The sequence below is a fragment of the Lathyrus oleraceus genome, chromosome 4 (assembly GCF_024323335.1).
Source record: "Lathyrus oleraceus cultivar Zhongwan6 chromosome 4, CAAS_Psat_ZW6_1.0, whole genome shotgun sequence".
NCBI classification, from domain to species: Eukaryota; Viridiplantae; Streptophyta; class Magnoliopsida; order Fabales; family Fabaceae; genus Lathyrus; species Lathyrus oleraceus.
This window is the reverse complement of record NC_066582.1, coordinates 107,391,722-107,408,782: the sequence shown is the minus strand read 5'-3', so window position 1 is coordinate 107,408,782 and position 17,061 is coordinate 107,391,722. Positions and strand designations below refer to the sequence as shown.

General features: G+C 39.6%; 1 pseudogene; it reads left to right on the top strand.

Moving 5' to 3' along the window:
• The first annotated feature begins 2,982 nt into the window (after nt 1–2,982).
• LOC127136242 (tRNA (guanine(37)-N1)-methyltransferase 2-like) lies at nt 2,983–4,376 on the top strand (annotated as a pseudogene).
• Nucleotides 4,377–17,061: the final 12,685 nt, after the last annotated feature.

The window sequence follows — 17,061 nt, the reverse complement described above, 5'->3', positions numbered from 1 at the left end:
AAAAATCATAAAAAAATTAATGTTATATCCTTGGGAAGTTGACCCAAAATTAGGGTTTCAGTCAAAATGACCTATAATGTCTTGGAATGGGAGATGACCTTAAAATCTTCAAATCAATTTTTTATGAACATGAAATTTTTCATATTGTCCTTAATAACATTTTTTCTTTTGGAACCATCTCCATTTGACCAACACATAAAAAGTTGGGTCTCAGTGCATTTCAAAATAGTCAGATGAATTGACTGATCAACTTCTCCAGTCCATGACTCATATCTTGATGAATTGATGATTGAGGACACTAAAACAAGTTTAAATATGCATGAAATGATGAATTAAAGAACTTACCTTGATTGTATTTGATCATGGGCTGAGGTTGCTTCAAGGGCAAGGCATTATGGTGCACAGATGAATTAGGGTTTCCTTGGGGCACAAACCTCAAACCCTTTGACTTGCTTTGATCAAAATGATGAATTGAGATGCTAGGGAGGCATATTTGATGGATGAGAGCTTTGGGAGCCAATACCATGCTTGCTTTCATCTTCTCTTGGCCATGTCATTGCACAGATGATCTCCTAGAAGCTTTGAACCTTGTGATTGCTCTAGCTACAAACAAAAGATATTAGTGACATATTTTTGTGCTTTTGGTTAGTAAACAAAATGAGAAAAGCAATGATATACAATTCAAGCATGCTTGGTGATCTCAAACCACTTACAAGAGGTCCCTTCTAAAGGCAAAGGGAACCAAGATGCTTATGATCCTTGAGGCAATGTAAAAGCAATGTTATGATGCCATGAGGGATCTTAGGGACAAAATTGGGGTCTTACAGTTAGGGATTATGGCAAGTAACTGCATCAGGCCAGACTTTATCGTTTGAAGCAACGGTGCCTATCAAAGATTCACATTTAGTCATCCTCGACCAAAGTTTAGAGCATAATGGAATTTAAAGTTGTTAGGGATAATAGAGGTCATTTAATTTTAATGTATTCCTTTACATGTATTTACCATTTTTTAACTTTGTAATGATCCATGGAATCACGTCATTTGCGGACTACCATTCTATCAATAAAATTTGAGCCTTTTGCCCATTTGTTTGTTATTCTTATCTTATTTCAGCTTATAAATTTTCATTTTATTTTTTTGATAATAATTTTTGAAACAAAGGATATATAAACAATCATGTTTTTGAAATTTACAAAAAGAATATTTTTCCTCAGTTTATGAATATAAGCGAGGAATGTTAGCAGTAATCTCAAGGATGGTAAAATCTTGAAGAGTGGAGCTCAGTGCCCCCCATATAGGATTTCCCTTTTGTTACAAGTATCCAAGAATATCAGTTTCCTTAATGCGGGATTGCGGCAACTGCAGAATCCAAATTGTGGTCGCCAGCAGGTCTTCGGCACGAAGTTTGTTTGGATGTCCTTTATGAAGGAGAAGAGCGATCCAAAACGTAACGTAATTTAAAATTTCTCCTTTAGTGATCCTTACGAATGGGCATGATCAGTGATAGAATCGTTACCTCTTGTGGCTATTGTAACCTTTCATGCAGATCTACGGAGCGATCACGAACGTTGAACGATGACAACGCCTCTACTCAGTCCACACGAACGAATTCCTTCAATCTCAGTGCTAGCTGCTTCGAATGAAGGCTTTGAGTGAGAGAGAGAGAGAAACAAAATTGCAACTGTACAAATGCTTCTGCACAAGGGTTCTATTTATAGAACCACTTGTATGGGCTATAAGCTAAAAAGCCCACTTAAGTGTATGTGGCCCATATCTTATAATATGCCAAAATCACTTAAGCGCGTGGTACCTTACCATATTTCGTATTCTACTTAAGTACACCGTACCTTACGATGTTCTACAATTGACTTAAGTGCACTGTACCTTATGGTGTTCCTTAGTTACTCTATCTCTCATCAATCCTTCCTTTTGTGTGTGACCCTGTAGGTTTCGTGGCATTGGCAATTATATTAAATCACGTATTTAACATAATAAATAATGAGCGATATCTAGCAACACATCACTGCTACCCAAGACACGAAAATGTCATATGATCTGACAAATCCTTTTGTGATAATACTTATGTGTACAATTACCCTTTTGCCCTTATGTCTATATTGAACACAAGGCATAGACCGTGTCATCCTTGTCCAGTTCAATATTGGCCCCATAGACATTTATCCTGTTACGCAGGATGGGGAAATTCCATCTAGGTCACTCATGTCCCTTAGCATGCTTCGTGGAGTACCCATCAATTGTCTTTATGGTCATCCAGTTACGGACAACGTTTGATCAGCAATAAGGCACTCGACTCTACATCTAGGGTCTGTCATACCCCGACTTTGACCCTAAAATTTTTCCCCATCAATCACTCATTTGCATTCTTTCTTCATGACCATTCCATCTGGTTATGACACTAAAAAAAACGTTTGTTGTCAGACTCGCTACCACGACCAGTCCACGTTTGTCACTTGGATTTTGTTTCTTGATTTTTGGTATAAGATGATTAATCTCCTTAGCCATGCGAGATTTGAAAACTCTTTCATTTGTTAGAATCAAGTGAACCTCATGTTTCATCTTCCGTTCCAATTTCATCGAAGTGATTATTCATCCCGCATTGTCACATTACCAGTTCTCACTTTTCTTTCAAATAAATTATGTGTCAAGTGCAAAATATTTTATTTTAGGTCATCATGCATATTCATTTTCTCATTCATTCATAATTCAAAGAAATTTCATACATATTTCTTCATTCACATTTATATTCTCCATTTCACATTCAAGATTCTACATTCAAAATTTTCATTCATATTTCTTCATTACATTGGACAAAAAAAATCATTCATATTCAAGAATTTCCACATACTCATTCATAGTTCGATCACTTCGTTCATTCATTCAATCATAATCATCCATGTACATGGCATATGAATAACTTATAATCAAAAATTCTCATTGCATGAATACATGGAGTTTCTAAGATGCAAAGAGAGATCCTTGAACTCTTTGGTGAACTTGTTTCTGTCCGCCTTCCAATTATTGAATCTCAAAGGGAATATCCCCTAAACTTGAAGGAAGCCATATCTAGCATATGTTTTGCTGCACCTAGGTGTGCGGATCTGCCAGAATTGTTGCAAGTTCAGTTGCAATTCGCGACTAAATATGGGAAGGAGTTTGTGCCTCTCGCTACTTCTCTCAAATCCACTGCCTCAGGTTCACTCGCCCTACTTCCCCACCATTCAGTTCCGAAGCTCTTCTTCACCTTTTCTGTGGTGATGTTGGTGGACGAGAGCATGTTCGATGTGCACTTGAAACTGTGGGCCCTTCGAATACCCTGTCAATTTTGCAAGGCTTTGAAATTTTAGCAGGAGAGCGTGATATGATTACAGAAGTGAAGCAATAGGGCGCCACTTTTAGGCTTGTTACAGTCTGGTTTATTGGAATTCCAGATTGGGACATGAACACAAGAGGTTAGTTTCAATGTTCCAAGCTGGAGAAATCATTTGTGACATGTTTGCTGGTATAGGTCCTTTTGCCATTCATGCCACACAAAAAGGATGCTTAGTCTATGCAAATGATTTAAATCCAAATAGCATCCACTATCTGAAGATTAATGCCAAAATCAACAAGGTTGATGATCAAATATCTTCATACAACATGGATGCTAGAAAGTTCATATCCCAGCTGATGGAAGTGCCAAATTCTGAGCATAAGATAGAAAATGATGTTTCCATTTTTGATACATGTTACACATACAAGATACAAGACAATACTGAATCAAATTCAGAAAATGGGTTGCTAAGAAGTTGATACAAAAGACCTAGGAAACTGCTCTAACACTAACACTAATACTACTTTAGAGGATATTCAAGGTCCAGCAGGGCATACTGCTAAATCTGCAATTGGTGTCAAAAGATCTTGCAGTAGTTCTGATGAAGCTAATGGAAAGGTTCATGGCACTGACATCCTTGGAGGTGGTGGCGAAAAGGGAAGTGCAAACAAGAGAAGAAGAGGGTTTGATATCTCTGTCCCAAAAACTTGGGAACATTTTGACCACGTAATAATGAACCTACCAGCATCTGCTATTGCTTCATTAGGGCAACTAAAACTCCTGCATCTATAATAGCTGTGGCAGATCTGCTTTAAATGCTTCTATACTAGATTCAAGGTTTCATAGGGTAGGGATGTTGCTCCTAACAAGGCAATGTTCTGTTTGAGCTTCAGGTTGCCAGAAGCCTGCCTTTGTGAAGATAGTAATGACACTGTCCGTAGTGATGTGGTTGATGGAAACGGGAATGTCAAACCCTGCATCTGCAAAAGATCAAGAAATGTTATGGAGGAAACCTTTACATATCTTCTTTATGATCAAAACTAAGTCCAAGATTCCCTACAGGCACAATGTTAGCAATAAATTCACTCTTCTGGAACAGTTGGTAGAATCTTCTTCTAGATGGAAAACATTGGCATAACCATTTAGGACCAACAAGTATGCTGCTATTAGAAACCTGTGAAAGTACAAAAATGGGATCTTTAGTGAAAACAGAACCATCTTTTCAAACTTTGAAAATTCAAAATCAAAGCCAAGCTCGACCAATTAATCCTGCTTCAAAGAAACCAACAATTGGTTCTGCGACTCTTGCTCCCACCAGTCAGCCAGATTCCATTACTTCTCAGCTTAATAATGGTGTACGAGGATTGAGGCTCAACTTGTACGATTTCGAGGATGATGTTTGGCTGTGTCATTCATTTGGTGGCCAGTACTTCAACTATACATCTCTTCAACCCACCATCAGATATTCACCCCAAATTTCACTGCAGTAAAAATACGTTAATTTAGCAAGACGTTAAAAATCCAACAAACAACCCAAAAAGGAATTAGGACAAATTCAAAAGAAGAAAGTATAGGATTCATGTTACCTTTTCCAGACCAAACACCAAATAAGGTAGACAACTGGAGCACCTTAAAGGACTTCGCAGGGGATACCCCTTTAGATCTCAGTAGCCAGCTCAAAACCCTAGCAGAGTGAGTATAAAAGGAGGGGCGACCACGATTCATGGAGGAGGAGAAAAAACCCTAGGATTAAAAACGGCAAGGAGGCGGAAACGAAAGGACTTTGACGAAAAGAAGAGGAGAAACGGCGAAACCCCATAGGGAATCCGCGAACGACTCAAAGGGTAAACCAAAGCAATAGTGAGGAAAAGCATTACCTCCATTTTCGTCGATCAACCCAAGCTGCAACTGGTTAGTTCTATCTTTGATCTGGTTCACCTTTGATATAACTTCAAGACTGTTTTCCTTGCGTATTCGCGTTACCATCGTGTTGTTAAACTTTTATTGTTGCTCGAAAACGAACTTAATCACTGAGCAAGAGGAATGAGCATTTTTTAGCAGAGAGAGAAACGAATGGGAGGCGAAGGTGAACGGTTTTATTTTCACCATCTGCTGGTTTATTTGTATCCTAATTTATCAAGGCTTTAAAGCCATTAATCGCAGTGCCTTTCTCACTGCCCAAAGCTGACTGTTCCATTTGATTCTCCTCGGCCTTTCCAATCTTCCACGTGACTGTTGGCTTGAAAAATTTCGTTCCCCACATATTCCCTTGCAGCAGGCGGCTAGGGTTGATGGTTCATTTTCCTCCACCATTTCCTCATTTGGACCAGACCTTTCATTTGGACCTCCACTGGCCCGAGTCTGGGATTTGAGTTCTTGGGTTTTAGTTGCCCATTAGCTTAAATAACCCATCTCATTTTAGTTAGTTTTTATTTTAAACTACCTTTATCTATCCTTGTTTATACATTTAAGTTGCTATTAAGGTAACAAAATGGCCATAAGTGGCCGAGTGGAGAGAAAGCAATTTCACCTTCTTTAGGGGGATGAGTTCGATACTTGGGAATAGCATATCTTCATATTTTCATTTTTATGCTTGCTATTTTATTTAAATTTTTTATAACTTCTTACTATTTATTTTACCATTTTTGTACCTTTTTATCTAGTCCTCTTTTTTAAGCTTGTTGATTTTATTTTTCCGGTTTAATTTTTAATGTGTTGTAAATAATTTGTTTATTTATTTATTTCGTTCGGCTTACTCATGGGCATATTCTCCACGAACTCATACGCCATATCAACTTAATTGACCAACACCTCAAACCTTCATATTAATCCTTCTATTCAAACGTATATTTTTGGAAATATGAAGAAAAAGATTATCCTGGATGGAATATCCAGTTATAATCCCGAATATTAGGCTCAAGCTGTAAGAGCTTGCAAGCCATAAACATCCGTCTTCTCTTCAAAATACTCCAATATTCAAATCATTTTCATAAGTAAAACATGAAGAAAAAGATTACTCTGGATGGAATATCCAGTCGTAATCCCGAACATTAGGCACAAGTTGTAAGAGCTTGCAAGCCATAAGTATTCGTCTTCCCTCCAAAACACTTGTAAACATTGAAACCATTTTCTTAATAAAATTGGGAGAAACAGACTACCTGGGTGGAATATCCAGACGTAGTCCCGAGTATTAGACCCAAGTTGTAAGAGCTTGCAAGTCATAAGTACTCGTCTTTCAAACTCCTAAACACTTGTAAATATTCAAACCATTTCTTTAAGCAAAGTTGGAAGAAAAAGACTACCTGGGTGGAATATCCATATGTAGTCCCGAGTATTAGACCCAAGTTGTAAGAGCCTGCAAGTCACAAGTACCCGTCTTTCAAACTCCAAAATACTTAATTCCTATCTTAACCTCTTTCAATAAAGATGGAAATGGAACATGGTGTATACCGTGCACTCCTGAGACTAGGATTCGAGATGGATATCTCGCTCATCCAAGTTCTCGCCATTATTCAAGAAATACATCCAACCAATCAAACTCTTTCTCTCCGCCGTGCGATTGATCAGAAAACCCTTTTCATAAACGAAAGATATCTTGTCTTAAGGTGATGTAAAGCAATGTTTCAGCCACGAATGTTGAGATGGGATAAGTGACGTTTTTCTGAATGTTGATTTGTAAATCCATTCGATGTGTGGTATACGTCCGCTCCTCATCTGTTTTGGGTAAAACAATGTTTTCGTCGATTAATACAATATAGCTTCCGCTAAAATCGACCAACAAACAAACATTTTTCTACCCAGAACTACGTAAGCCTTGATTTCTCTATTGAGATACGTAGGAGCAGGATTTGTAAATCTTGTCAGGCCTACTAATAAAAAACTTAGGTTTAGTCCTTCGTCAAAAATCCAAAAATATTCTCTCATCCATTCTTTCTTTCCCATCTAATAACTTGAAAAGCCTAACATTTAAAACTAACACTGATGCACACAACTAACCTAACGGTTCCCGTTGAGTACAACGGACGTGAGGGGTGCTAATACCTTCCCCTTGCGTAATCGACTCCCGAACCCTGATTTGGTTGCGATGACCATAATCATTGTCGTTCTTTCTTGGGTTTTATCGATATTTCCCCTTTCCTTTTTAGGAATAAATAAAGTTCGGTGGCGACTTTGTTCAGTCCATCATTGTGAGCATGCGATTGCACTTCGCTAGGTCGTGTCTCTCATTTTTTCATGAGGTACGACAGATGGCGACTCTGCTGGGGACGACAAGTCTCCCTAAGTGAGTCAAGCCTAGTTAGGTCGTTTATGTACCTTTGTTTGTTAACTTGTGTGGATTTTCTTTCTTGCTTTTGCTATCTTTATTGTCATATTGATATAAATTTGTTGTATTGGTTCCATTATGATTTGGTACTTGGATACTCTTATTGCAAACCTTGTGGGAAAGACTTTTTACCCGAGTCTCGAGTAAAAACATAAGATAGGACGAGGTTGAGTAGCACGGGTCCGCGAGATGAATTTCTCATTGGGTCAGTGCGAGAACCTTACTTAGAGTAGATTCTTGAGAGGATGTTGTTGCTCGGCAAGTAAGTTGCCGTAAGCTTCGATATTTTCTTTAGGATCCATGACTCTGAGAACCATTTGTAGAACCTTAATTCTTTGCCCAACTAGGAAAGATGGTTGCGTAGCATGGGTCTGCGAGTTGAATATCTCGTTGGATCGATGCGAGAACCTCACTTAGAGTAGATTCTTTAGATGGAGTTGATGCCCGGCAAGTAAGTTGCCGCAGGTAGCAAACAGTCTAATGGATCCATGACTCTAGGAACTTTTTTGAAACCTTAGATCATACCTAGTGAGAACCATGTTCTATACGAAGCAATCAGACTCATCTATGCCTTAAGCCTATTGAACTTATACAAAAAAAAATGCATCACATTCATCTACATACATTGCATCAACATCATAAAAAGCAAGCTCTTAGTTGTCTCTTATTTGTTTCAGGAATTGAGAACTTAAAAATGACAACTCCAAGGAGAAACACTTTCACACTTAAGTAAAAGGAACCTAAGCTGGACAGTCTGAAGGGTTTGATCTCTGATTTGACTCTCAACAAGCGTGATGAGTTCGAAAAAAACTATGGGAAAATTTTGAGCCTTATGACTAAGAAAGTTGACTATGGAATTATCGGCTCTTTGGCACAATATTATGATCCACCTCTACGCTGTTTCACATTCGTTGATTTCCAACTAGCTCCTACGTTGGAAGAAGTTGAGAGAATCGTGGGTCTCAAATTGAAAGATTTCAATCCATTTCCATAGCTCGAAGAAGAAGCGGGCCCAAAGAAGATAGCTTTAGCCCTAAGTATCAATGTCCCGACTGTTCTAGACAATTGGGTTGAAAAAGGGGGTTGCGAAGGTTTTGCCGCGATGTTTTTGGAAGATTTATCTCTGGAGTTCAAGAAAAAGGGAAATTGGAATGCATTCTATGTTGTGTTGGCTTTATTGATCCATGGGGTTATGCTCTTCCCAAATGTTGAAAAATTTGTGGATCAGGTAGCCATAGAAGTCTATCTCTCTGGAAATCCCGTACCATTTCTCTTAGATGACATTTACCATGCCCTTCACGCTCGACATGAAAAGAGGGGTGGAACTTTGTTGTGCTGTGCTCCTTTGCTTTATACTTGGTGTTAGACTATGGCACGGATCTAGAAGGGGGGTTGAATAGATCCCAATTAAAAACTTGAGTCGGCGCTGGCAATTTAAAAGAAAATTGGTTTTGAAAATATGTTTTAAGTGCGGAAGCGGCCGAGGAAAATTTTAGTCTAAAAACGAACAGTTATTGGAAAACCGGATATGCGTTAAGCTAATGGATTAGAGATAAAATGAAATACAAATCACTACACTATTTGCACACTCAATTGATATATTTCACTAACTAGCAAGCCTAGTTCCAATGATCCAAAATACCAAATTAAACAGGATGCAAACTTAAGACAACTTTGGCTTATGCAAATTTACAAACACTTGGTGTGCATGCACTCCAAGGGATATTTGAGTTGAGTAAGTAATTCAAATTTATCTAGTACAATATACTATTGTACTTTGTATTCAAACAGCAGTTTTAATCTCTTACTCAACTTATATCAACGTTTAGTAAAATTGCTTAAACTAGAATCACTTAATTTTTTTTTTAAGCTGAAAAACACTTATGCAGAAAATTAAAGAAGACAGAGATTTGATGAGGCAGTTCCTCCGCCGTCCTCGCTTCGGGGTACGTCTGCCCTCAATTCTAAAATTAGAAATGAGATGATTAATTAGATATCACCTGTGAAATTTAACCGTTTATACAAGGATTGCAAAGCATGTAAACAACAGAACTTCCAATGTGTTGAATGATGCTTCCTATCCTTGCTCCTTGATTCAAGATGAATCAAGACCTTCGATCGTTGTTGCTGGACCTCCGATTCCAGCCCCTTTGTTGAAGAATCTTCCGTTCTTTAAACCCTCGGCTCGGCTGATCTCAAACACAACGAGTCGAACCCGAATCCTTTACTTCAATGTCACCGAATCCGCTACTAGACTGATGAAGACTTCCTCTTCTCAATCACCTTCGCTCGGCTGAATATTGATGAAGCAATTCGTCCAAAAACCCCCAAACACAAACCGGTATTGGAGGACAAAACCCTAATGGTTTTATTCAAGAAAGAACCTGCCACAAGTTTCAACTCGAACCGGATTCTCCAATCGCAGCTTCGAACCTTATCACCTTTAGTCGATCACGAACCACATCAAAAGTAATTGTGTGCAGTTGATGTATTGTGAAATGTTGAAGATGAAGATGATGAATCTTGGACACCTTTTTCACTCTTTCTTGTTTCCTTGAACACTTGAATACAAATTGACAAATGTTGGTTAATAAAAGTGTTTTAACTTCTATATATAGTAACTGACAAACCAACCAAAAATAACAGCTTTTCAAACAGTGGAAAGTACTCAGAAAACTGAGTTTACGCACGAGCGGTCGACCATAGGTCGGCGTGCGCTGAGCCGTGGGAGATGCGCCGACCCCTATGGTCGACCCAAGGTTTCATGCGCTGACCCAGGATAGCATCATTTGCCATGCGCCGACCTCTGGTCGACTCAAGAGTTTTATGCGCTAACCCGTGAGTTATGCGCCGACCTTTATGGTCGACTCAAAGACGCATGCGCTGACCAATCTCCAGTTTGGCTGAGTTTTGCGCTGACCCGTGAGCTTTGAGCTGACCCTTATGGTCGACTCAAGGCCTTCAAATCTGCAGAAATCAGTGTTTTGTGATTTTCATGCATTTCGTCATGATCACACTTTGTCCACATATGTTCTCAAAAAATATAACAGGTTTAGATAAGCGTAGGAAAGGATATGATGAGTAATGTGTAGCATTTGTTTGTAGACGTGCATGATTGTCTTTTGTCATCATCGAAACTTGCGATCGTATGTTGTCTGACACTTTGTCTTTACATACTCCCCCTTTTTGATGATGACAACCTGTATAAATCAACATGACAAACAGTATGCGGTATTGACACATTTTGCACACTCCCCCTTTCTTTTGTAGTCTAAGGCTATCTGCAGAAAGCGACTGTTAGTTGTGGGCATTTTTGGCTGCCTGCTTTGTACACTTTTCTCCCCTTTTGACAACATCAAAAAGAGACAGAGTGAATATTCAAGATAACAAGGAAATTTCACAGGAAATAATCATAAACAGATAATAAAAACACACCAATGTCATTTCTGAGCAATAGTCATTAATTAAGAACAATTAAAAAACAGAGATCTAATTACATTCAAAGTAACAATCAAACTACAAAATGCATGTGAATGGCTATGTCCTAACGACGATGTCCTGGATGATAACAAATGCCCGGGTTTTTGTAGGGGTCAGCCAGAGATGATAGGTATTCGGTAACACCGTTCAGATGCTTGAGACTCTCGTCGATCGACCTTTCCTGAAGTTCAAATGAAGCCGAAAAGGCTGCAAACCGGTCATTCATGCTTGTAGAGAAGGTGTCGAGACGTTCATTTTGGGCTTGAATTTGCTCGTTAATATGAGCATAGCGCTCATCTTGAGCTTGCATGAAGGACTGTTGAGCGATCTGCATATTGTGAATCATATCCAACAGTTCTGAAGATTCTGCTTGTTGTGGAGGGGATGGAGGAGATTCTTCATCATCTTGGTGATACGGCTGGTAGAATTGACGTTGAGTTGACCAGCCCGTATGTTGCCAGTCACCCCAGCCACCCCAGCGTGGAACATCTTCTTCAGTTGTATGCGACTGCTGAACCCAAGCGGAGTCGGAGTAGTCATGAGTGTCAACGGGTGGAGGACTATCATTTCCACCATTGTGATCAAAATCGTGCCTGGCTTCCTCTTCTTCATTTTCCTCTTCATCTTCTTGTTCTTCGCTTGCATCACTGTCATCATCTGCAGGAACATTTCCTCTTCTAACAAACTTATACGTTCTCCGCTCATTGCACCAAAGATATCCCATCATAGACATAGTTTTTGTGCTAAACTCTTTGTCAGATGAGATGGAAGTGTACGGGAAAGACGGATGATGAACGTTGGCTGCAGTAAGGACCTCTTGAATGAAGGATCCGTAGGCAAGAGCCATTCCTCGTCCGGAATCACGTAGATTATACATTCTACTGGCAATGTAGTATGGCCAGTTGATTTTCTTCTTATTTTTCAGAATGTAAATCAGATGAACCTCGGCTTGTTCGACTCTGGAGAGACCGCCTTTCTTTGGTCGCAGGATGCGTGAGACAATCCACTGAAGAATCCTTTCTCCGGCTTTCAGCTTGCCGGCAGTGACAGTTCGTGGGAACGCGTCACTGTTCACAAACTCATCAGGATATGGCCGTTTCAACATGTCATTCAATGCACTCTTAAACTCGTAGCCATCTATGTGGTGAGAGTCAGTTACCTCAGGTAGAGGATTTTCAGCATCATCCACAGACATATCAAAATATTGGTTCCAGATATTTGATTTAAGCGGTACCTTTGTCGGGCCAATTCTGGAGGAAAACTTGTGCCCACGAAAGTTGTCATGAAGACCGGCGTAGAACACTCGGACAAGGTCTTCACTGTATTTAGTGTTGCATTCCAAGAAGTTGATAAAGCCTTGATGCTGCAGCAGAGCCATGATTTGAGCGAGGTGCATGCGTTCAGCGGTAAGTTTGTAGAACGCATGTTGTTGCACAACTCCTCTTTTGCCGATATCTTTGTTGAAGGCTTTGACGCGAGCGGGTGGAACGAGTGATACAGCAGATATGGGGAGAGATGCGGCGGATGATTCTCGGGATCTCTTGCCGGAAGGTCTGTGTGATGCGGAAGCCATTTGAGCAGGTTTGAAACTAAGTGTTTGGGTATAGAGAGAAGGTTTATGAAGGGTTTTGAGAGTGATTCTGCTAGAGAGGTTTCTCCCTATTTATAGAGGAAAGGTTAGGGTTTTGGGAAGATGGAAGATCAAGGAACAATAGCCACTAGGTAGATGCAAGTTACAAAGTAGTGAGTAGTTTGAAAGATGATGGAATGTAAATGCACACTTAATGATGATTTTTGAATGGGAATGCATGAAAGACGATTTGAATTTTTCTGCAGAAAAACGAAATTTTCGAGCGATGCGTCGACCATAGCCCTGTATGCGTCGACACATACTGTTTGATTTTTGAGAAAATGCAGAAATTATTTAAGCGTGCGTCGACCATAGCCCTGCTGCGGTCGACTCATACAGTCCAAATTTCAATTATTCACTATTTAGCACATGCGATGACAGTTTTGATGCATAATTAACAATTCATACAGCAATAAACATCCAAAGAGAGATATCATATATATATGTACAACATCATTATGAGGTATAACTATTTTAATCATGAGACTTTGCAGAGAGAGAAAGAGAGGAACAGTATCACCTCGATGCCGGAGTGACTTAGTGAACGGTAGACTTGTGCTTACAACAACATAGATTTGTTAGAAGTACAAGATTGAAGTCTTATATGGAATAAGGTAAAACAGCAGATTATAGTGCCCATTCCGAAATATCGAGAATGCCAAGTTCTCGGCGGATATGAAAGAAAGGTTCAGTGGCTAGCGGCTTTGTGAAAATGTCCGCTAGTTGATTTTCAGTATTGACATGTTCAAACACAATGTAACCTTTCTCTACATGATCCCGAAGAAAGTGGTGTCGAATTTCGATATGTTTGGTGCGAGAATGTAGCACAGGATTCTTGGTCAGGTTAATGGCACTTGTATTGTCACAAAAAATGGGAATACGTTCAAGTTTGAGGTTAAAATCCAATAGTTGTTGCTTAATCCATAGGATTTGGGCACAACAACTACCGGCGGCAACGTATTCCGCTTCGGCGGTTGACAAAGCAACAGAAACCTGTTTCTTGCTATGCCAACTGACCAAAGAGTTAGAAAATAAGTGACAAGTGTCACTGGTGCTCTTCCTATCCGATTTGCAACCGGCAAAGTCGGAATCGGAAAAACCTACCAAAGAACAATCATTACCTTTGGAATACCACAGTCCATACTTCGGAGTACCGGATAGGTATCGAAGTATTCGTTTGACGACTTTTAAATGGGATTCCTTGGGACATGATTGATATCTTGCACACATGCATACGCTAAACATAATATCGGGACGAGAAGCAGTAAGATAAAGGAGTGAACCAATCATACCTCTATACCGTTTTACATCTACTTCCTTACCGTCTTCATCTTTGTTCAAGTTTGTACACGTAGGCATGGGGGTGTCTATGGCCTTAGCTTTTGCCATGTCAAATCTCTTGATAAGGTCCAAACAGTACTTTGTCTGGCTCACGAAAGTTCCTTCTTTGAGCTGTTTGATTTGCAGACCGAGAAAGTATGTGAGCTCCCCCATCATACTCATCTCGAATTCGCCCTGCATAAGGTCAGAAAACTCTCTCACAAGATTCATGTTAGTAGATCCAAATATGATATCATCGACATAAATTTGCACTAATATTAAGTGCTTTCCTTGACGTTTAATGAAGAGGGTTGTGTCAACCTTTCCTCTTGAGTAGCCTTGATCGAGTAAGAATTTGCTTAGTCTCTCATACCAAGCTCTAGGAGCTTGTTTGAGACCATACAAAGCCCTTTTTAGTTTATAAACATGATCAGGAGACTCATAGGATTCGAAACCCGGAGGTTGTGCGACGTAAACCTCTTCATTTATGTGACCGTTAAGGAACGCACTCTTGACATCCATTTGGAATAGCTTAAAGTCTTTCGCACAAGCGAAAGCAAGGAGAAGGCGTATAGCCTCGAGTCGGGCAACCGGCGCATAAGTTTCCTCATAGTCGATTCCTTCCTCTTGGTTATACCCTTGCGCGACTAAACGCGCCTTATTACGGGTTATTACCCCGTTTTCGTCCAGCTTGTTCCTAAACACCCATCGGGTGCCGATTACTCGATGATCTCGCGGAGGAGGGACAAGGTCCCAAACCTCATTTCTGGTGAACTGATTAAGTTCCTCCTGCATTGATAAAAACCAGTGTTCATCGAGTAGGGCTTCTTTAGGGTTTTTAGGTTCCATCTGCGAAACAAAAGCGAAGGGATAACAGAAATTACTTAGCTTAGATCGAGTTGTTACACCCTTTGAGATGTCTCCGAGAATGTTGTCGATTGGATGGTCTTTGGAAGACTTCCAAGCTTGAGGAAGATCATCATTTGAAGGCGGATGAACTACCTCGGTTTCCTCATGGTGTACATCTTTGTCCTCCTCAATTTTGACTATGTCGGGTTGATCAATCCCCGGCTCGCCACCTTTGAGTATGTCTTCGGTAGATGTACCTGCACCATGAAAAACACTACCCTTTCCGACGTTTCTCGGATTGGATTCATCAAAAGTAACATGTACAGACTCTTCTACAGCAAGTAATCGTTTGTTGTATATTCTATATGCTTTGCTAGATTGAGAGTATCCGAGGAAGATACCTTCGTCGGCCTTGGAATCGAATTTTCCTAAGTTTTCCTTTCCATTGTTCAATACAAAACATATGCAACCAAAGACATGTAAGTGAGAAACATTTGGCTTTCGCCCTTTTAATAGTTCATACGGTGTTTTGTTTAGAATGGGGCGAATGAGCACCCTATTCAGAACATAACAAGCCGTACTAATGGCGTCAGCCCAAAAATACTTCGGTAAGCCACTTTCATTGATCATTGTTCTTCCCAATTCTTCCAAAATTCGATTTTTACGCTCCACAACCCCATTTTGTTGAGGAGTACGTGGAGCGGAGAAGTTATGATCAATACCATGGTTACCGCAATATTCTTCAAATAAGTGATTTTCAAACTCACCTCCATGATCGCTTCTAATTGCAACAATGTTTGTATTTAGTTTATTTTGGGAAAGCTTAGCAAATCGTTCAAAGGCGGCGAATGTGTCACTCTTACTTACTAAGAAAATAGTCCAACAAAATCGAGAAAAGTCGTCCACTATTACGAAACCGTAATAGTTTCCTCCTAGACTTTTAATCCTAGATGGCCCAAATAAATCCATATGGAGAAGCTCAAGAGGTCTCGTTGTTGAAACGATATTTTTGGATTTAAATGAGATCCTCGTTTGCTTCCCCTTTTGACAAGCATCACAAAGGTGATCCTTGGTGAATTTAATTTTGGGGAGACCTAGGACTAGATCTTTTGAGACTACTTTGTTTAGTAAGTCAAAGTTAACATGTGTTAAACGCCTATGCCATAACCATGAATCTTCACTCATTGTTACAAGGCATTTGTCACTTGTTAACGATACTTCATTTAAGTCAAGCATATAGACATTGTTCACACGTAGGCCATTAAACATACTCTTCTTATCATCATTATGTACAATTTTGCAACAATCTTTTGAAAACGATACATTGTATCCTTTGTCACATAATTGACTGATGCTAAGTAGATTGTGTTTAAGACCTTCGACAAGCAATACATCAGAAATAGTAGTGGAAGAGGGGTTACCTACACTACCTTTACCAAGTATTGCTCCACGGTTGTTGTCACCATAAGTTACATATCCCTTCTTCTTAGCCACAAAGTCAATGAAGAGAGATATGTCACCTGACATGTGCCTTGAGCATCCACTGTCGAGAACCCATCTTCTCTCGGTAGTCTCGAGGCATTGTACCTGTGACAAGATAATTAACAGGAGAAGGTACCCAATTGCTTATTGGGTCCTGAGTGGTGAGGAACGAAATGGTTGCATTTGGGCATCCATTGATAAATGCCTTTAGGAACTAAAAACCTCCTAAATCTACATTTAGCAATGGAATGGCCTTTCTTGCAACAATAGAGACAAGAGAAATTTACATTTGGATTGCTTTTGCTATCTTCATCCTTTATAACATATTTATATTTTTGATATGGATTAACCATACTTTTTCGAAAGTTTGATTTGTCGATAGCAAAAGTAATCTTGGGCTCAAGAGCCTTGTCAAGTTTGGCCTTTAGGTTTCTTACTTCCCCTTGCCAAATGTAACAAGTATCACACTCAAAGTTCATCATTCTACTTTTAAGGTCCTCATAACTTGTTTTTGTGCTTTCCACTATAGAAGCTTTAAGTGCCTCAAGTTTCCTTTCGGATTGTTGAATTTTATGTTCCAAATGTGAAAAAAAATTCTTATTTGAGGCAAGCCTTTTAAAGGCCTCTTTCGCTTCATAGTGTAA